General features: G+C 40.6%; 1 long non-coding RNA gene across 8 annotated transcripts; it reads right to left on the reverse strand.

Annotated features, from left to right (window-relative positions):
• Positions 1 to 17,002: 17,002 nt before the first annotated feature.
• On the reverse strand, positions 17,003 to 19,611 carry LOC112175176. 8 transcript variants are annotated; one of them, XR_005803740.1, is made up of 5 exons: positions 18,905 to 19,611; positions 18,007 to 18,788; positions 17,817 to 17,908; positions 17,642 to 17,700; positions 17,003 to 17,311 (listed from the first exon to the last, which is right to left on the reverse strand). It is a non-coding gene; the product is annotated as an uncharacterized LOC112175176 (long non-coding RNA). The 8 variants fall into 8 exon arrangements; XR_005803739.1 differs by having other exon boundaries at positions 18,007 to 18,811; XR_005803744.1 differs by lacking the exon at positions 18,905 to 19,611 and having other exon boundaries at positions 18,007 to 18,554; positions 18,670 to 18,898.
• Positions 19,612 to 22,348: the final 2,737 nt, after the last annotated feature.

Genomic DNA, 22,348 nt, shown 5'->3' on the forward strand with positions numbered 1-22,348 from the left:
TCTATCTAGAGGATACAACTATCTGGTACAAGTTCTTGCACAAGAACTTGACCCTGACGAATTCTACTTTATGTTTCTCAGAATAACTTTTTGGGGAAAAGGAAGAAGAAGATCGATCGATGGATAATGACGACCGAAGGTCGTCCTTATATAAAAGCCAAGATGAACAGTTGCGTCGGCAGTTGTTTGACGTTGTTTGATTCCATCTATTGCAACTGTTAGATTTTATCCGAAAATTGAACAGTTAAGCAAAAAATAAAATCAGATTTAGTCAAACCGAGCCCAAGAGCCCCAAGGCCCAAGGCCCATCTTTGACTTATATATATTTGCATAATCCAATGGGAAACCCACTAGAAAAGCCCACAAAGCCCACTTCTATACATGTTATCCATTTACTTCTTTAGATGGGAAGCTCCCTATAAAGGCCATTAGCCTTTAACACTTCTTCCATGTGGGACTAAAGTCCCACAAGTTCCAACAATACCCCACATTTTCGATTCAAACCCTAACAATACCCCACATTTGAATAGAAAATAAGAGATCGAATTAGGAATGCATCGTTATTTCGGAGAACTTTGATAGGATATGCATCGGAAAAGGTGTCTTTTGGACTTGAACCTTTCATAGTGAATACTTATCGGATTTACTTTGTGAAGTAGTGAACTCAAGTCTTGAACTATTCATGTTTTGTAGTAAACCGAGACAACAAGTATCACACATATCATATCTAGACATAGTCCAAATTCTTACGGTTGTGTTCATTTTGGTCCTGAACAACTCCTTACTTCGTGAGAGTTTTAGAGAACTTAGCCATGTTGGTTCTCATAGATGCGACCCCACATCAATCTCATATAGTTAATGCCAATTAAGAATAGTCCGTACTATCCCACTTAAAAGCTATTAGCATTATTAAGAATATATATTAATATTAATATTCATCCCTCAATCGTCAACGGAAAACACACTTTGTTTTATCTTAGGAATGAGCATATATGTGTGTGTTAAATATCTTGAGTCTTCCCCAACTAGTTTGCCTATTGAACCTAGACCATGGGATCTCCAATGTTGCTAGGTTAGGTTTCCGCCAAGTATTGACTCATTGTATTGGCTTTAAGCCCATTCCCCTCGATGTAAATAGGACTTGCTCTCTATTAAGGCCTTTAGTCAAAGGATCCGCTATATTCTCCTTTGATTTTACATAGTCAATGGAAATAATTCCATTCTTGAGCAAGTCTCTAATTGTTTTGTGACGTCGCCTTATATGCCTTGATTTGCCATTGTAGATTTGGTTCTTTGCTCTTGTAAGAGCAGCCATGCTATCACAATGTATGCAAATGGCCGTAACAGGCTTTGGCCACAATGGAATACCTTCTAGGAAATTTTTGAGCCATTCCGCTTCTTCAGCGGCTTTGTCTAAGGCTACAAATTCTGCTTCCATAGTTGAGCGTGTATTCACAGTTTGTTTTGATGATTTCCAAGATACGGCTGCACCTCCAAGTGTAAATACGTATCCACTTGTGGACTTACTTTCCGAATTATTGGAAATCCAATTTGCATCACAATACCCTTCTATTACGGGAGGATATTTGGTATAATGTAACCCATAGTCTATTGTATGCTTTAGATATCGTAAGACTCTTACTAAGGCAATCCAATGTTCTTTTCCCGGATTGCTTGAGTATCTACTAAGTCGACTTACACTATATGCCAAATCCGGTCTTGTACAATTCATTATGTACATTAAACTTCCAAGAACTTGTGTATACTCCAATTGAGACACACTATCACCTTGATTTTTCTTAAGATGACTAGAGGGATCAAATGGAGTAACCACCGGTCTATCATCATAGTGTCCAAATTTTCTAAGGACTGTTTCTACATAATGAGATTGAGTAAGTATGTAACCATCCGAATGCCGTTGGATTCGAATACCAAGAATCACGTCCGCAATTCCCATATCTTTCATATCAAATGAGGAATGCAACATTTTCTTTGTTTGATTTATTACATCCTTACTCGTTCCCATAATGAGCATGTCGTCCACATATAAACATACAATGACAAATGCGTTTTTGCATTCTTTGACATAGACACATTTGTCACATTCATTAATGTTGAATCCATTTGATAATAGTGTATTATCAAATTTCTCATGCCATTGCTTGGGAGCTTGTTCAAGTCCGTATAGAGACTTAACTAATTTATAAACTTTATTTTCTTGACCTTTAACAATAAACCCTTCAGGTTGGTCCATGTAGATTTCTTCATCTAGTTCGCCATTTAGAAATGCGGTTTTCACATCCATTTGGTGTATTTCCAAATTGTGTACAGCTGCTATAGCAATTAGAGTTCGTATGGACGTAATTCTTGTCACCGGCGAATAAGTGTCGAAAAAATCTACACCTTCTTTTTAACGATACCCTTTAGCTACTATACGAGCTTTATATTTTTCTATGGTACCATCAGGTCTCATCTTTCTTTTAAAAATCCATTTATGGCCTATTGGTTTATGTCCAGGAGGCAAATCAACCAATGTCCAAGTATTATTTTGTATAATGGATTCCACTTCATTTTGAATAGCCTCTTTCCAATAAGGTGCTTCCGAGGATTCCATGGCAGCCTTATATGTTTGAGGTTCTCCTTCAAGATTAAAGGTCATAAATTCGGGTCCAAACTCTTTAGCAATCTTTCCACGTTTACTTCTCCTTGGTTCACTTCTCCTTGGTTCTAGAATTTCTTCTTGAACAGTAGAAGTATCATTTTCCCCAATTTCAGTACTTTTGTTTAACTCACTTTGAGGCAGCGTATTATCTTCATACGTTCTTTTCCTTGGATTTGTTCTATCCTTGTAAGGAAAATTGTCTTCAAAAAATTCTGCTTCAGCAGATTCTATGATTGTGTTTATGCTTATATCAGCAATATCGGATTTGTAAACCAAAAATCTATAGGCAGCACTATTATTGGCATGGCCAATATATATGCAATCTATTGTTTTTGGTCCAAGTTTAGTTCTCTTTGGAAAGGGAACTTGAACTTTAGCAAGACAACCCCACACTTTCATAGTTTTATAAGTAGGCAATCTTCCTTTCCATAGTTCATAAGGAGATTGATCACTTAGTTTATGAGGAATCCTATTTAATATCATATTTGCAGTAAGCAAAGCCTCTCCCCATAGATTATGTGGTGCTCCCGAACTAATTAACATTGAATTTATCATATTCTTCAAGGTTCTATTCTTTCGTTCGGCTACTCCATTTTGTTGTGGAGTATATGGAGCTGTAGTTTGATGCACAATGCCATGAGAGGAACAAAATTCTGCAAAGTCTTTGGATTCATATTCTCCACCTCTATCAGATCTTAGAATTTTTATTCTTTTCCCAAGTTGATTTTCAACTTCAGCTTTATATGTTTTGAACATATTTAAAGCCTCATCTTTGCTATGTATCAAATATACATAACAATATTTACTGCAATCATCTATGAATGATATATAATAATTCTTTCCCCCACGAGTTGGAGTTGATTTAAAATCACACAAATCACTATGGATTAAACCAAGAACTTCATTGGATTTCTCTACAGATTTGTGAGAGTGACCTGCATATTTTGATTCAATGCAGATTTCACACTTAGTCATTTTATTCATTGAACACTTTGGCAGCATGCCTAAATTTAACATTCTTTGTAAAGAACGAAAATTAACATGGCCTAATCTAGAATGCCATAAGGAAGAGGACTCAACCATGTACATAGAAGCAGCGCTAGTGCCTGCATTATTATTATTAATAGCTGCAGCCATAGTAGGTACAACATTAAGTTTAAAGAGGCCTTCACTAAGGTAACCCTTTCCTACATACACCCCACCCTTGGTGAGTACAAATTTGTCAGATTCGAACACTAGTTTGAATCCCTTGTTACTTAGAACAGGACCAGACACTAGGTTCTTACATATTTCAGGAACATGAAGTACATTAGTAAGTACAAGTTCTTTTCCAGAAGTGAATTTCAGAATCACCTTCCCTTTTCCTTCAACTTTGGCAGTTGTGGCATTCCCCATGAACAAAGGTTCTTCTTCCTTGATTGGCTGGTATGAAGTGAATATCTCCCTTGCAGAGCATACGTGCATTGAAGCACCAGTATCAATCCACCAATCAGTTGTATTAGTTACCAGATTTGCTGCAGAAACCACTCCAATGAATTGATTTTCAGTTTCAGCAAGGTTTGCTTGTTTGTTGGAATTTCCAGAACCACCACCTCCTTGATCTTTCTTGAAGTGACATTCTTTTGCTCTATGCCCTGGTTTGCCACACACCCAACATCCACCAGTTTGTGGTTTTTTGAAAACTTTGGTCTTTTGTGGGGCGAGTGACTTCTTGGCAGCAGCAAGACTTGGTTTGGCAGCAACATTCTTGCCTTTGTTTTTCTGAAACTTGGCCTTTGATGGACTTCCTCCAATCATGTTTGCGTTTGGCTCCATAGAAGTAGCATCAGCCCTTTCATTCTTCCGGTGATCCTCTTCAACACGAAGTTTTAGAACCAATTGCTCAAAATTCATGTCCTCAGTTAGATGTTTCAGATATACTTTGAAATCTTTCCATGAAGGAGGTAACTTTTCAATAACAGAACCAACAAGAAAATTCGAGTTCAGTCCCATACCTTCTTCATCTAACTCATGAACAATGACTTGGAGTTCCTCCACTTGCTTGACAACAGACTTGGCATCGACCATCTTGTAATTCAGAAACTTGCCAATGACAAACTTCTTTGAACAAGCAACTTCAGTCTTGTATTTGTTGTCCAACGACTCCCATAATTCCTTTGCTGTTTTGAATGATGAGTAAATATCATACAAGGAATCGTCTAAGGCATTGAGGATATAATTCCTGCACAGAAACTCATTGCTCGCCCAGGCAACAATGGCCTTCTGATTTTCGGCCTTTTGAGCATCAGTTGGAACATTCTCTCCATCTCCTTCGGGAAGATCCTTTGGAGCCTCGGTTGTGAGAACATCTGCCACATGAAGAGTTGTCAAATAGAACAACATCTTCTGTTGCCAACGTTTGAAATCCGAACCCTTGAATTTCTCAGGTTTCTCCACATGATTCTTCGTAGTAGATACCGATTGATCCATTGAAATTTCTGTCTTAGATTGTTAGAACCAATCAGTATATACGAACAGTAACCGTATATATATATATATATATATATATATATATATATATTCTAAATCACAAATTGAATATATAATAATGATAATCAATTGAAATCAAATAACTTTAATTCGAAATTGAATCACTAACTTGATCAGATAGAGGCCTGCAATGCAGTGACCTAAGACAGAAATTCGCCCCTACTTGTGTTGTAGTTTCAGACGTCTATCTAGAGGATACAACTATCTGGTACAAGTTCTTGCACAAGAACTTGACCCTGACGAATTCTACTTTATGTTTCTCAGAATAACTTTTTGGGGAAAAGGAAGAAGAAGATCGATCGATGGATAATGACGACCGAAGGTCGTCCTTATATAAAAGCCAAGATGAACAGTTGCGTCGGCAGTTGTTTGACGTTGTTTGATTCCATCTATTGCAACTGTTAGATTTTATCCGAAAATTGAACAGTTAAGCAAAAAATAAAATCAGATTTAGTCAAACCGAGCCCAAGGCCCATCTTTGACTTATATATATTTGCATAATCCAATGGGAAACCCACTAGAAAAGCCCACAAAGCCCACTTCTATACATGTCATCCATTTACTTCTTTAGATGGGAAGCTCCCTATAAAGGCCATTAGCCTTTAACACTTCTTCCATGTGGGACTAAAGTCCCACAAGTTCCAACACAATGATGCTCGGTGAGTGCCCTGGGTTGGGTCGTCGTAGATGAAGGGGTGAAAGGTCACCGGTGCCCAGCGGGTGTCCAAATCAAGTGTCTCTGTGCCCAGAGTAATTGGTTGTTGGTGGAGAACCCCTTTCATTTTTTTTTGAATCCCGGAGTGGGAGCCAAGGAGGTCCCGGAAGGATATGCAGGTACCCAAAGCTCGGTACGGGTCGATCCCGAACTCACCGGGAGTTGAATAGGTGAGAAATGAGTAGGTGACCAGATTTTTTTTTTTTTTGAATTGAGAGGCTCGTCTACTTGCAGCAGTGACCGAGATGTTGATGATCACCGGTGGATTAGGAATCAAAGGTCCCGGATCGTTCTGCGAGTATCCAAGGTGCCAGACAGATTGTTCCTTGATTGGGGTAGCGATGTATTACTCGGACGGGTATTCAGGTGGATCCGGGGAGGCGCTAAGAGTTTGAAGATGATGTTGGTGAGGCCAGTGGGTGCCGGTGAAGGTCACTGAGAAGATGCTGCTACTAGGTTCCTTGCTCACCAAGAAGTGAAGTTGTCAGTCACCGAGAGAAAGTTGATGACTTTAGGGAGGCTCCTGGGGAAGTCATCAGGGGTTGATGATTTTGCTTGAGAAGCATGGGTGAACTCAATGGTCCTGGCCGGGAGGCAAGCAATTGGTCAAGTCCCTGATTACGAATTGGACCGGGATGGTGGGTGTGAGGTAGCTGGTTGTCGGGTAGTAGCTGCTCGTGATGCCAGAGAGATCACCGGGGTGCCCAAATCAATTTGTTGCTGCGTCGGAACTTCGGATTAAGGATAGATCACCGGGATGCTGAATTTTGAGCAAGTGATAGTGACTAGTGGTGATCACTGGGAGGTGAGGACGCTGTCGGGGAGGCCCGATCCCCAGATCAAATTTTCGAAGTGTACCTGTACATGATTCTTGGTTGAAGGTGCTGGGTGTCCTGCATTTACCCGCTGAATTGTAAGCCTCGGAGAAGAGTGAGGCTTGCGAGTGGGGTTGAGGGTACGGGGATGTGCAAGTACCTGCTGACTCATGGTACCCGAGGGATCATGTAACCTCCGGCTCCTCGGAGGCTTGGGTGATGTTGAGGGTGAGGTGTCATGCATGTACTCATGTATCCGGAAGCCTATCGTACCCGTATATGACCCTTACTCAAGGTCGGAGGTATCTTGTGCGTACACGATTGGTGGTTCCCGTACATGACCCTTGCTCAAGGTCGGAGGTTCATACCCTAACTCCTAGGGACCCTCCTTCTAGCGCCAATGTTTCTGTGTGAGAATACGGAACGGGAACTAAGTGTGGATATGGTGGGGAGAGAGAGACACACACACAAGCATGTATAGTGGTTCACCTTGCCCTTGAGGCAAGACTACGTCCACTTAGAGATTCCACTAGTAGTGAGGCCAAGTAGCCTTTGTAGTGATACAAGTATAAGGATCATGGATCCATCCTCTTCTAAGAAGGGGAGGACTTCCTTTTATAGCTAAAGGAAATCTTATTTTATTCTATATTTCCGTTGTGGGACATAATACACATATTTACTTGAAGGCTTTTAGAGAGCATGTGAGGGTGGCCTCCTGGCAAGATACCGGTCGACCTCCACCATGGCGAGGTAGCTCGGGTGTCGGTCTACCGGATGCATATCGTAAGCGGGACCTACCATGTCGCGGGGCCCACCTATGAGGTTGTTGCTTATGTTCGGAGGTATGTGATATAGGCGGTATGTACAATAATGTTGTAATTAAAGAAAAAAAGAAAGAAGAACATAAGGAAAGTGAAAACAAAACAAACAAAATTTTTTTAAGAAATACTAATGAAAAGTGTTGAAACGAGAGAGAGAGAGAGAGAGAGAGAGAGAGAGAGAGAGAGAGAGAGGAGAGAGAGAGAGGAAAAAAATGGGTAAAAGAGGCCCCTATTATCAATGAGAATACACAACAAATTCCTCTTAAATTCAGTTTCTCTAAAACACGTTATCAGCACGAAGCCCTAACCCTGAAGCCCTAAATTCGTAGCCTTCAAATCCCAGAAACCACCGCCGCCCACCTTGAAGATCTCAACTCCAGGAGTCCAGAACCGGCGGCCCCACCCCTTGAATAGGCCGGAAAACCACCGAATCGGCCACCGGAAGTAGCAAAAGTTCTCCTGCCCTGTTCAAAGCCTTCCTCACCACCTCCTGCCGCCATACTCGGCCACCTGCAGCATCTATACCCCAGAAACCCGGAACCAGAAACTTCATCACCGGAACCGGCCAAAATTCCACCGAACCCACCACCAGAATATTCCTGACCTGAACCAGCAGAAAAGAGAAAAAAAAAAAAAAAGGAAGAAACCTGCTGAAGCCCAAGCCCAGCCCACGTGCAGCGAATCCCAAGTGAAGCCGCTAAGCCGTCGAAAACTCCGCCACGTCAGCATACACGCAAGCGCCTTGTCATCTGCCACGTCAGCAACGGGACCTGCCACGTCAGCACCCCGGTCAACGACCGGTCAACCTCCGGTCAACACTTTTCCGGCCACTTTCCGGCGACTTTTCCTGCCATTTTTCGGCAACTTTTTCCGGCCACTTTCCGGCGACTTTTCCGGTCAGCTACAGTAACTCCAACAACTACAGTACTTCCGGCGACGACTTTTCCGACCATCTTCTAAGGTAAACTTTTCTAAAAGTTCCCGTTTTTGAAGTTTTATTTCAATTTCTTCTTCTTTTCTCGGGGACTTCCAACATCCCTTCTTCTACCCCCCTTTTCTTCTTTATAGGGGAGACCAAAAGCCGAACTGTGGGGGTTCGTGCTCACTCCAAGCTTGGAGCTTGTAGAGTCCTCCAAACTTAAAGTTTGTTGAGAAGAAAACGATCGACCACATACATCGTTGTTTCGATCTAATCCAAAACCCCTCTTGGAATCGGATTTTCTTGGAAGCGACTACGCTCAGAAAATCCCTAATTTCTTGGAAGCGACTACGCTAAGAAATTTATTAGTTTTTCGTGGTAGCCTTTTCGCTCCGAAACTAACCCTAATCTTGTGTTGTTTTTCAGGATGAGTAACCTGAACAAGTTGAACTTTGTTCCACTAGAAACAACTGGCGCAGGATACCATAGGTGGGTCCGAGATGTGCGCCAACATCTTAAGGCTGATGGACTTCTGGGAGCCATCCAAGAGCCCGGTCAGAACGTGCTCTCCATTGAGCAAGCTACTGCTTTCGAAGCAAAACAAGCTAAAGCCATAATTCTCATGACAAGGCACATGAATGACGCGCTCCAAAATGAATACCTCAATGAGGAAGACCCAAGAAAGCTATGGGTAGAACTTGAGCAGCGATTTGGCAACGTTCGTGACTCCCTGCTTCCTGATTTAGAAGTGCGATGGCATAGCCTCCGCTTTTGTGATTTCAAGTCTGTGCTTGATTATAACTCAGAAGCTCTTCGTATCAAGTCTCTGATGGAGTTTTGTGGCCAAGCCATAACTGATACGATGTTGATCGAGAAGACTCTCTCTACCTTCCCCGTCTCTGCACTGATGATTTCAAAGAATTATCGGATTGATGTAAATGCAGGACGTATCACAAGGTTTCATGAGCTCATTGGCGCCATGAACATAGCTGAAAAGCACGACAATATTCTTGTGAAGAACTATAATGCTAGACCTGTGGGAACTAAGCCTATTCCAGAGTCTAACTATAGTCGCGCCCCCAATGGAGGACGCAAGGAGCGAAACCCTAAGGATAGGGAAAATTATGGACACTCTGGTCCATATGTTCGCCCTAAAGAGGAAGGAAATCACCAAGAGAGGCGTGCACGGAACCGTGGAGGTCAACGTGTGAAGAGAGAGAGAGAGGCGGAGCCTCCGACCATGGTGGTAACGCCACCAAGAGGATAGGTCGTCCAAATCGCGCCCCAATGGCGCCTCAATCAAGGGAGCCTGACCATAATGATGTTTGTTTTCGATGTGGATCAACTGAACATTGGGCCAAATCATGTACCGCACACCAAAATATTTCAAACGCATACAAGACGTATCGTGAAGCAAGGGAAGCAAATTACATGGTACAAGAAGATCAAGATGGTGATCTAGATCTAAGGGTGGAAGACTACAAGGATCAAGACCCAGAAATTGGCGATTTTGATTAAGTCTTTTATTTTCCGAGAGATGTAGGCGATTGCCATATTACTTTTTATTGGATTAGATTTTCTTTGATAATAGAAACAATGATGTATTCCGTTGGCTTATGAATAAAATTTCGAGTGCTTTTCATTATGACTCAATTTTGATTCTAAGCATATTACTTTGTGACTACGATGGCTAGGCCATCAATATTAATTCATGGACATGGAATAGCCCAAGTTCCACTTACCAAATAGCACCTTGATTACAGTTGTCACAGAAACTCTCTACGCTCTTAGGGCAAATAGTACCCTATGAATAGCCAACGAATTCCATGCGAAAATGCATGTAGAGAACGGAAATGAGTTCCTTTGCATTACCTCTAATGATTGAGAACAAAGACGCATCTTAGAGAAGTTTATGTGTCTCTCTAGTGGACTTTATGTCACTATTCGAGCTATTAAATCCAATAAAGTTATGAGAGAAGATCTCTTGGATTTAGACACATGAAAGCCAATGACAGGATAGATCATCCTGGTCATGATATGATGATCCGTCTACAAAAGACTTCACATGGACATCATTTCTTTCGAGCGAAATGAAGCATGAATCACAAGTTGATTTCTAGACTAAGTGTGACCGACGCTGCTGCCTAGGGTACTGCCTCCGTCCACCACCAGCCTAGGGCTGGCGTAGTCCCTATCCATGACTCCATGGATGGCGTCCATCATAGTGATGGTGCCGTAGGTGATGCTGCAATCACCAACTTGCTTCAAAATAGCGTTTCAGACGCTCAGGCCTAACCAAAATTCTCATTGGTTGCTTCTAAAGCCTCTCGCTCGTTTTACTAAAGCCTATTCCTTAGGGAAATTAGGATTGAGACCGTCCTATGCAAAGGATATGACATTACTCATTCTGTTCTTACAAAGAATCCGTAGGGATTTTGTGGATTGATTCAACCAACTTGTGGACGTTTAAATATCTCATGATGTTGGTTGACACGCAAACACACTGGTCACGTGTTGTGCCATTGTCCACTTGTAATGCTGCTTATGCTACACTCCTAGCACATATCATACAACAACGGGCTCACTCCCCGAATCATCCTATTTAGTCAATTGGATTTGACTATGCTAGAGAGTTTACATCAAAAGACTTTCGATGGATATTGCAATGGGCTTGATGTTGGACATCACATTCCCATGTACACACCTAATTGGTCTGGCGGAAACGACTACGATGGTAGTCCGAACATTGGTAATGCGCACCAATCTTCTTACATCCGCTTGGGGTGATGTAATATCGCATGCAGCTATGCTAATTCGTCTACGACCTAATGCCACTCAATGTACCTCTGTGTTACAGCTAGTGACTGGGTACACGTCTTTTGTACTTACGCACATTTGAGTGAGCCATTTTTGTGCCAATTGCGCCGCCACAGCGCTCTATGATGGGTCCTTACAGACGAATGGGCAACTACTTTGGATTTGGGACTCCAACAATCGTCCGCCTCTTAATGCCCTTGCAAGGCGATCTCTTTATCGCTAGATTTGCGGGTTGTCACTTTGATGAGACAGTCTTCCCGTCGTTCGGGGGAGATAAGAACATAGATGTTCAACATGAATGACAGGAATTGTCGTGGCCTGTCCCCACTATGTCTCATCTCGATCCCTGTTAAAGTGACGAGATCACACAAATATGCTGCAAACAAACCTGAAAGGAAGGACGTCCCTATGAGAGGACGTAGCGCCACCGCACACGGAGGTGGGTATGGCGCCAACGCCAACGAGAGTGGCACTCTGGCGTTACAGGCCATGGCCCCAGCTAGGATGTGTGGAAGGGCCGTGGGTTCGAAGGATACTTTGGCACATTCCAATCCTTTGATCATCAAGACTCAAAATCCGTCTCATGAGAATCTTCCGGGTTATGGTTATCGTTGGGGGACGCCTCAACGTCAGAACCTATTCCTGAGAATAAAGAGCTCTATGAAACTTACATTAGTGTACATGAGACGTGGGATAAAAACTCCATCATAATTGATGATGTAGTTGCGTATTTCGTTGCGCATGAGTTTGTTGAGTCAGATGATAACGAACCACGCTCCGTTGATGAATGAATGCCAACGTAGAGAATTTTTGGCCTAAATGGAAAGATGCGATCCAGGTTAAGATGGATTCTCTAACGAAGAGGAAGGTTTTCGAGCTAAAGATGCCAACACCTCCTAACATAAAACATGTTGACCAATGGGTCTTCTTTAGAAAGCGTAGTGAGAAAAAGAGATGGTAATCTCGCCTTATAGCGCAAGGCTTCTCACAAAACGCCCTGGAATCGACTACGATGAGACATATTCTCTCGTAATGGATGTCACTACACTCCACTACCTTGTCAGTTTGGTAGTTTCCGAATAACTGAACATGCAGCTTACAAATATGGTCACTACGTATCTCTATAGGGATCTAGATACGGAATATACATGAAGGTTCATGACGAACTTCATTTACCCAAGTCAAGTGGCTCTAGACCATGGAGCGCGTTTACAAAGAGGTTGAAACGCCCACTAAAGTGACTACTTGATTGGGAAGGGATATGCCCACGCGTTTCTATGACAAGTTTCGGATTCTATCGCGGTTCATGTTGGACATGATCTTCATTAGAAGCCCTTAAAGAGTTAAGGGAAACCGCTGAACACTTGAAATCCGAGTTTGAGATGAAGGATTTTGGGAGAACACGATTATGTCTCGGTTTGGAACTTGAGCATCGTGTCGATAGATGCTTAGGCATTTTGACAAGGTCAAGCCTTCAAGCACCCACATGATCGTCCGTAGTCTTGATCCTGAAAAGGATCCTCTTCGTTCGAAGGATGATGACGAAGATGCGCTAGGGACAGAAATGCCCTAGTTAAGTACAATAGGCGCATTATTGTACCTAGCTCAATGCACAAGACCGAACATCTCATTTACCATGAACTTGTTAGCTAGATATAGCTCTGCGCCAACGCGACGCCATTGGATTGGTGTAAAAGATATCTTTCGATACTTGAGATGTATGAATGATATGAGCTTGTTCTATCCCTATAGAGAGATGATGGATTCGGACCCATCACACACCAATAACGCCGCCAACGCTGGCCTGCGTTCTCTATCCCCATCCCAAAACGACATGTGTTTTGGAAGGTTTTGCTGATGTTGGGTATCTCTCTAACCCACACAATGGTCACTCCCAATCCGGTTAAGTGTTCACCATGGGAAAAGACCGTGACATCTTGGAGGTCGACAGAATAGACCCTAGTCGCTATATCTTCGAACAATGCAGAGATCATCGCTCTTCATGAAGTGGTTCGTGAATGAATATGGATTGGATTCATAATTACGCATGTTCGAACAATTGTGGTTTGAAGTCTACCACAGATGAGCCTACGAGCATTTAGGATAATGCTACTTGTTTTGAACGAATGAGGCAAGGCTACATCAAATGCGACAACACCAAGCATAATCAGCAACAACAGACACTCCTCGAGATCAAAGTGAACTAGGTTCGATCTGAGGACAGTGAGGCAGACTTGTTTAATAAGTCATTGCCCAAATCCACGTTCGAGAAACATGTGGCAAGAATTGGCTTGCGGAAATTATCTGAACTCCCATGATCGTAGTCATCAGGGGGAGGCGCAGACATCAGGGGGAGATGTCTACATGTTTACCTTGAAACGTGAAGGGTGTGTTGTGCTCTTTTTCCCCTTCGACTGAGGTTATTTTTGTCCCACTGGGTTTTTGTTACTCGGCAAGGTTTTTAACGAGGCAACGAGAGAAGCACCGCGTTTGGACAACACAAGGGGGAGTGTTCAAGGAAAACCTAATTTGTGTTTAGCCCAAACTCTAGGTTACTTGACCTAGTGGTAATAGGATTTAATTAGAAGGATCTAGAATCCTAATCAATGTAGAATTACTTTCCTTGTATGATTGAGATTCTATGCATTGTAATCCTTTATATAAAGAGGCCCCTATTATCAATGAGAATACACAGCAAATTCCTCTCAAATTCAGTTTCTCTAAAACAGTAATTAAAATAAAATAAAAAAAGGAAGAATAACAATTTTTTTTTTTTGAGTAATGCCACGAGGACGAAATAATGTATCAATCAATAGCCAGAATAGGCCGTTACATACCCTTCCGCTGACATTTGTAGACAGACAAGAAGCTAGTGGTAGTACCCACAAGTGGTACGTACATATAGTTCTACTCATTATACATGTAATACGTAGAGGTAACGAATACCCACTTTCAGTACTACTCCAAAGGCGCTAGAAGTACATAGAGTATTCCTAATACAAGGAATTTATTGTAGTTATACAACCTAATAACATAGGGATGGGCCTAGGGCAAACACCCTAGCCCACCATAGCATCCCAAAAAGGACAGCCCCAAGAAAAGAGGCCCAAACTCAAGTCCGGCAAAGATTGGTTTGGCCCAAGCCCAAACTTCATCCTCCTCAACTGACTGGCCATGTGTACAACTCTAGCGTATTTCCAGCGGTCTCCACCGCCGCACCCCAACTTCGCCCCAACAACCCCCACCGCCATGCCCTGAGTCGCAAAGCCCCACACCGAGCTACTCCGCTACGGAACCCGTTGCACCACGTCGTGCTCCCCGCTCCAGGATCCTCCACTGCAGCCCAGTCACCTCTGACGCACCGGATCTGGAAATCCCTTGATGAGGTGCCCCATCCATGTACACATAACCACCAGCCTGAAGCCCATTGTTTGGACTCGCCGCCAAGCCATCCAGCCCAAATCCTGAGCCAAAACCTTCTCCAAGAGGCTCCCAGGCATATTTAGAATCCCCTTTCGGCAACAGCCCCTCACCGGCGAGGCGAACCACTGCCGACAATGAGCGCCACCGGACAAGAACAAGTTTGCAACCCTAGACGCCGATCAGTCTGAATTTTGAGGAGAGAAAAAGATTCGGCTCTTCATTCTTGTAAATAAGGTAGAAGAACATAAGGAAAGGGCAAACAAAACAAGCAATAAATTTTTAAGAAATACTAATGAAAAGTGTTGTAACGAGAGAGAGAGAGAGTGTGGGTAAAAGAAAAAAAAAACAGGACAAAAGAACAAAATGTCAAAAAAAGAGGAGAAGAAAATGGGGAAATAACCACAAAGAAAGCGGGCCTAAATTGCCCTTACAGGGATTTGAAAAAGTGTTGCCCAGAAGCTAAAACAAACCCTTTGCCAACTGAACCAAAATTGGCTTTGGAAAAAAGTTAGTACATGTAGTATATAAATTATAAGAAGAATTTTGGATTGGGCCTCTCAAGTGGATCCGCCCCTAGCTACATCAGGGAAAAAATCTCTAATCACCATGGAATTTTCCATTCTGTTATCAATAAAATCACTATCTGGAATATAGCAGCTTTGACTTCATTCGTTTTCTTAGGCCAACACCATCATTTTTCACATTCCGAAAAACTGGAGTTCCTAAGTCCGACAACACGTCAAGTATCGTAAGAATTCTTTTTAACAATACTCATCACACCAAATAATATTCACTTATCATTAATATTTGTAAAAATGCTAGATCAGTGACTCAAAAAGTAGTCATCTTCTCATTAGATATAAGATGCCCAAATTACTTGGGGCACCCATTTACTATTTTAATAAACTCATCTTCCTTTCTTGATCAACATCAACTCTTACATTAAAATCCCAGTGACCATTGTGTATTGGCAAACCAAAATCATAGTTACATGCTAACTATACTCGAGATGCATCCAAGTCAATCTTTTAATAACTCCACAATTACATATAAATTCCATGTAAAGGTCCAAGACTATACTAAACTCACATGCCAATTCCCAAAAGGAAATCATAAACCATGCTCTATTCTGGGAGTCCAGAATTTATCTCCATAGAAAACTAAGCCAAAAACAAGTGTCCAAGTCGTAGCAAAACGAATTATACAACAACTCTCAGGCTCAGGGACATTGTTGACCTTATTTCATACACATTCCATTTTGCTATCGAATTGAAACTCGATCTCAAGCATCAACCTTAAGTTTTCCTGGCCTTCACAACAAGCAGAACTGAACATTCATGTTTACACTACGGAATTTGTATCAATAGCAGCATGAACTACTCATTGACAACCTTAACCAAGACGGCCAAATTCCAAGATTTCCTATCTTCGCTCCCAGGTTCTGTCATTTAAGCAAAACCATGCTTTCATTATAGATTTATATACATAACCATTATCCAACTATTTCAGCAGATGTCAAAATCACGCAAAGATTAGTACTCGTAGTTTACCTTTGTCAAATTGTTCAACCTCATATTTCAACGCCCTCGATCATCTTTGTGCCATTCAATTTGAACTAATCGCAGGGTGCACACATATACCAACTATCTTCTCTGCATACTTGGAATGTCATCACTTGGACAACCTCTGCCTTTACAGAACCCAAGCTATTATCAACAGGTTGGAATCAAAACAAAAGCTTCCTTCCAGCAACTTAGAACGTTAATAGCCCAAAGATGGATTTATATCCAATTTGATCAACTCTGTGAACTAAGCAAAACCAAACTTCAGTATAGATGCAGAGACCCAGTTCGTGATCCCAACGGAGACTGCAAAGACCAAAACCAACTCCATGCATAGTAAAACAAGCGATGGCCGAGAAACCCAATTTTTCCAAATCTTAATCGAAACCAAAATGCACTACATCAAATATGGGCTATAGAGACAACCACAAAACGTCTCTAAAAATATATTAGTGACTAATATAAAGCTAAATTTGTCCTTAATAGAAGGAGTAACAAATTAGCCATCCGTCTCTAAAGGTTGTGTCTCTAATGCTTATTAGGGACAACTAGAAACAAAAATCCGTCTCTATTGCTGTTTCTCTGACACGTGTATAATAACAATCATTGACAATACAAACTGTCTCTACTACTAGTAGAGACGAATATCTAATATTAATAAATGCCTCTAGTGCATTTGAATGAATACGAGAACAGCCAATTACAATCCAATTATTCCAATTCAATCAGCCTATAATTATAATTTTTTTTTTTGTATCAAATGTATAGCAAATTAGCAATAATATTTTAATATTTGTCCGGGGCAACAACTTGATAACAATCTGTCAGAATAACAATCTACTCGATATATAAAAGTAAACTGTTGAGAACAGATCCATGGATTACTTGTTATAAAACTACAAATTCGTCAAGTATCGAATATACTTGGATACAAATTAGCTAACTTCTCAACTGAGCTTCAAGACACCTGCACCCCCTATAATGTTAGTCCAAAGTCTTTTTGCCTTTAAACTGCAGCCGTTTTTGCCAACTTCTCTTGCATCTCAACCTACAAAAGAAAATAGTTCACTTATGAATAGCATGTAAGATTACAAAGCTGCAAAAACTGTATTGAATACATAAACAAAGCTCTGCTATTCTTTGCATGGATGATGAACTTCGAAGCCAAAAACCATAAATTTAAAGATATGTAAAAAAATCTCAAACCTAGAAGTTGTATGAACAAAAAGAAAACAAGTAGACAAACTTGTTCTAGACCTATCAGATTATAGCTATTAGATATAAGTAAATCACAACAACTAATAAGGCCTCAAAAGAACTTAGTAATGATAATATAATAATAAGAAAAAAGAAAACTAACAAGGCCTTACATACTCACCATATGCTGGCCAATGCCAATTATGAATTATGCCATACACATTTTTCTTTTGTCTACACCTAGATGGAAAACAACATCAGCCTATCAAGACATAGTCACTTGTACTAAAATGATCATTGTCATGTATCAATCTACTTATAAACAGAGATGCCAACAATCAAATATTTTAATTTACCTTCGACATTGGTACATATCCTAGTAGTGGCTAGCACTGGTGTATTGCATAGAGAAGCCGTGTGTAAGTCCAGCTAAGATATGCTTGAACACCTAGAATGTCACCGTTTTGCAAGATGAAATTTGTAAGATCTTTTAGCCAACCAACTTTTATCTAAAAATAAATACCGACAACAATAACAAGTAGTTACTTGATGGACATTAGCAGCAGCAGCCCAGGGATCAAAATTGTCAAGAAAGGAAGGTAGTTGTAGTTCCATTACCTGCAAAGTTGACAGATAAGATGATAGCATAAGAATGAAGGATATATAGCATTAATCAGAAAAAACAAGTCAATAAAATTCTTCTAAGAGATTAAGCTAAACCATCAGACTTCAAGGGTATTTCTTAGAGACACAAAAAAGTGAAAGAAAATGTTACTTAAGATGCATGAGTTGATCGAAAAGAAAAATGATGCGAGCACATATACATCCAGGAGATTCAAGCCCAGCAAATGGCAAGTATATGTGCCAACCCAAATGAGAACGCAATTGAATCCTCAATAACCTACAAAAAGAAGCACCTTAAACCCATAATATAGTTCAGATGTTTGTGTGCAGCTAATTATATAAGCAAGCATAAGTGGCACAAAAATGAGTACAAGGAACAATTGCTAAATTCAACTTACTGACCTTATTTCAATTTGATGTTCCAATCTTCATCATCATGTGTCAAGTTCAAATTCACCAATACAACATCACTGACCATTTCATGCATACTACATCAGTATTAGTTTTTATCATACAAGTAAACCTATCATAATCAAAAGAGAAAAACACTAGCTAGCTAGCCTTACAACCACTTTCAATTCATACCATCGCTTGTAGAACGATTAACATACTCAAAGATGTGACTTTGAGAGGAAAATAGAGCCGTTTCAATAGTGAAAACCAATCCAATTTCAAGTGCTTCGCTTAGACATTTCTGCAAACACCTAATAGGCATACCCCAATTTCTCTTCAAATTTCAAGGACCCACTTAGCATATATGTGATATGTCATAACCCATTTAGATTTGCAGTAAGCAAAAGCCTCAGATGAGAATACAAACCTCGTAGTCCTTGATGATGCTCGGGTCTGAATTGGGTCCGTGAGAGCTTCTTCTGATCCTTTGCCTCCAATTAAACAAAATACCAAAGATTATTGGCCTTGCTTGTTGAAGATATGGTTGTGTAGGAGACGGTGGTTTGTGGTTTCACCATTTAGAGATTTGTGGTTTGACTGAGACGGTGGCTACAATGAGGCGGTACTGATGAAAGATGAGAAGAGAAGTTTCGGGTTTGATATTGGGGAAATTATTAGGTGTGAGATAAGATTTTTTCATTTCAATTTCTAAAATCCAAAACTTTGCGCCAAAAAAATGTCCGGTCTTCAAATTTTGAGGTCGCGCCCAAAAGATTAGAGGGGCTACATTCCGTCTCTAATACTATTAGAGTCGAATTTTAATCCGCCACCACTGTCATTAGAGACAATCATAAAAAAATCCGTCTCTATTAAAATCACTAGAGACGATTTTCTTAATCCGTCACTAAATATCACTTTTGGTGTAGTGATGCAAGTATACTTTCCTGTACAGCTCCAACGCTTTGGAGCTCCATTACTCTTTCATATGTCGTCAGTTGAGCAATAAATGAACAGAGGGTGGTTGGCGACTTCGAGACGAAGAGACTGCCACCGGTCTCGCCTGCAGCCTTTGTCGGAGTTGAGAGAACTGACCGGGTTGAGAAAACAGATCACCAGCTCGGGAAGTTTGGTTCCTTCCAAACTGATCTGGGCTTATATATATAAAAACCAATCTGACGATCCAGATCAATCAGTGGTAAAAGCAATGGTCCAGATATCACAACATGATTTTTCTTTTCCTTTTCTTCATTTGGTATTTTATTTTCTTTTTTCTTTAAACTTCCAAAATTCATAAGAAATTGCTCAAGTGTTTGAAAAATGGTGCGGCTATTGCCACCCTACCATTTTCTTAGTTCACCCTACAAACATTTAAATTATTGAAAGACTATATTACCCAAGTGCAAAATGACTAATAGGTACACTAATTTTCTAAAATCTAAATTTGTATATATATAACCAGTTAATTAAATACAAATACTATTTAATTTCTCATTAGATAACATTAATCTTCTTCTTCTTCACCCAAATTTGAATTTATTACTTTTTTTTTGTCTTTTTGTTCTCTCCTTATGGTTAATTCGTTATTCAATTCACAAAACCATTAGTGTTAACTTTATTAAAATATTTGCAATATTCTTTATGAATACTGAAAGTAAAAAATTAAAACACGAAAAAAAAAATCAATCTTTTTTTTTTTAATAATGGTAATTCCATTGATAATAACGCATGTCAAGAAGTCCATTACATACTCACCCGCTGACACATGAAAATGGTCACAACAAGGCTTTGTGGAGGAGCCACAGTAGTACATAGGATAGACCAACTATAGTTGAACTTATCGCTCACTTTAAAAGCGAGTCTATAAGCTATGTAAAAACATAGCAAATAGACAAGCCAAACTACACTCGTATGGTTCCTAAAACAAGGAAAGTTGATTGTAATTAGACAAAAGCTAAAAACATAGGTTCGGGCCAAGAGCCTAAACCCAAGCCCAAATAGAAGTTGATGGACTAAGGTAGAACCTCAGCCCAAACAATTAAGCCCAATAGGGCATACCAAGGAAATCCCCAGGCCCAGCAACCCGATTTGGGCCCAGTCAGCCGTCTTCTCCATCACCCCTTCGTACGGCCTCTGCGGGCAGAGCTCCGTCCCATCCATTCCGCCGACAAACGTCGTCAAGATCCACACCGCCATGGCAGCGATCCAATCACTCCGAGCCACGCCGCCGACCTGCATCAAACTGAAAAAAACCATCCCCGTTCTGGGTTCCCCTACTCCTCGGCCCAACTCCCTTGATCGAAATCACGGCGACACCTTCGGTCCAAGATCCAAACTGCCACGACCTCGCATCATCTGTCGCCCAAGACATGCCGCCGCGACCTGCATCACAACAGCCAAAACCATCCCCAAACCCAACCTTGCAAAAACCACACCGCCATCGATCTAGTTTCATGACGCTGGTGATCCAAGAAAACCCTCAGTGGAGACGAATACCGGCCCAGACAGCACGACCACCACCATCTCCACCATCCCAGTCAAACCAAACTGACAAACACCAGATAGAAGCCCCGACGGTGTCCCATGGGTAGTAGTTCTCCAGTCCGGCAGCAAACCCCATAACAACGGGAGGCCCGGAGGCTTGGCACGACGTCTAGGAGCCGCTGGATGAGAAGAAATTTTCAACCGGAAGGCCTTAGGGTTTAGGTGAGAGAAAAACTCCTTTTGTGAATCGTTCCAAAATTTGCAAACATAAATATATATATATATATATATATAAATCTTTTCTTCATTGCTCATAGTTGTTAACTTACTAATCTTTTGATATAGATTGAAATAGACAAACATTGAAATTGAAAGAAAAAAAAATGAAAGTAAATCAAATTATGATATAAAAACTTTAGTATATTTCAGTTTTGTTATTGGTATAAATTAAATGAGAGATTTTCATTAAAAAAAAATTCTTTTTAAATTGGATATGTCATATAAGGATATTTCTGGAAAGAAAAATGAGTTAGAGAAGTAAATTAAATGATTGAAATTAAAATGTAGGGTGTAATAAGCAAGTAGGGTGAACAAAGTAAATGATAGGGTGGCAATAGCCGCACCCTTGAAAAATTTAACGAAATTTTTCAAGAACTCATCATGACGTGTATTTAATTATCAAGTTCTCAAATTGCAGATGTCACTTCATTGAAAATTTCAAAAATACTCCCTATCATTCTTAGTAATTATCGAGTTCATTAATCTTAGTCTTAAATAATTTTATCTTAACTCCTTGAATTTTATAGAGTCTCACACATTAGATATGAGTACACTCACTCAAACCTTCAAAAAAATCTCATAGAGTTTGAATTGAAAAGCACAACTGGATGCAAGTTTGGCCAAACATTAGCCAATTATTCAAACATATACCATATATAATGTCTGGCCAAACTTGCATCCAATTGTGCTTTTCAATTTGTTTCCTATGTTGTTTATGGGGATAATGATTAAAAAAAGTCATTTTGAAGTGTCTTATTATAATTTAAACACCACAAATGTCCCCATGATAATTAAGGTCACATGTTCACAACCTACCACTAGAGTTCAACTTAATTACAAAATTTGCCACTGTCAGTTTCTTTCGCAGTTTACTAGAAGTGAAATAACACGGGTTACTGTTTATCTTCTCCACATTATAATTCGGAATTTCAAAGGTCCAAAAACCGGTCAAACCTACTCCGAAATAAAGAATTACTCTCATCTTCACCTCCGGCGGCCACATTATGAGACACATACATTCTCCGACGACTGTTTTCCTCCACGGTGAAGCAGCGCCGACTCTGCAAAAGTACTTCACAGAAAAAGCCCCAAATTTTAGGGTTTTGAAGAA

The sequence above is a fragment of the Rosa chinensis genome, chromosome 7 (genome assembly GCF_002994745.2).
Source record: "Rosa chinensis cultivar Old Blush chromosome 7, RchiOBHm-V2, whole genome shotgun sequence".
In the NCBI taxonomy this organism is placed as follows: domain Eukaryota; kingdom Viridiplantae; phylum Streptophyta; class Magnoliopsida; order Rosales; family Rosaceae; genus Rosa; species Rosa chinensis.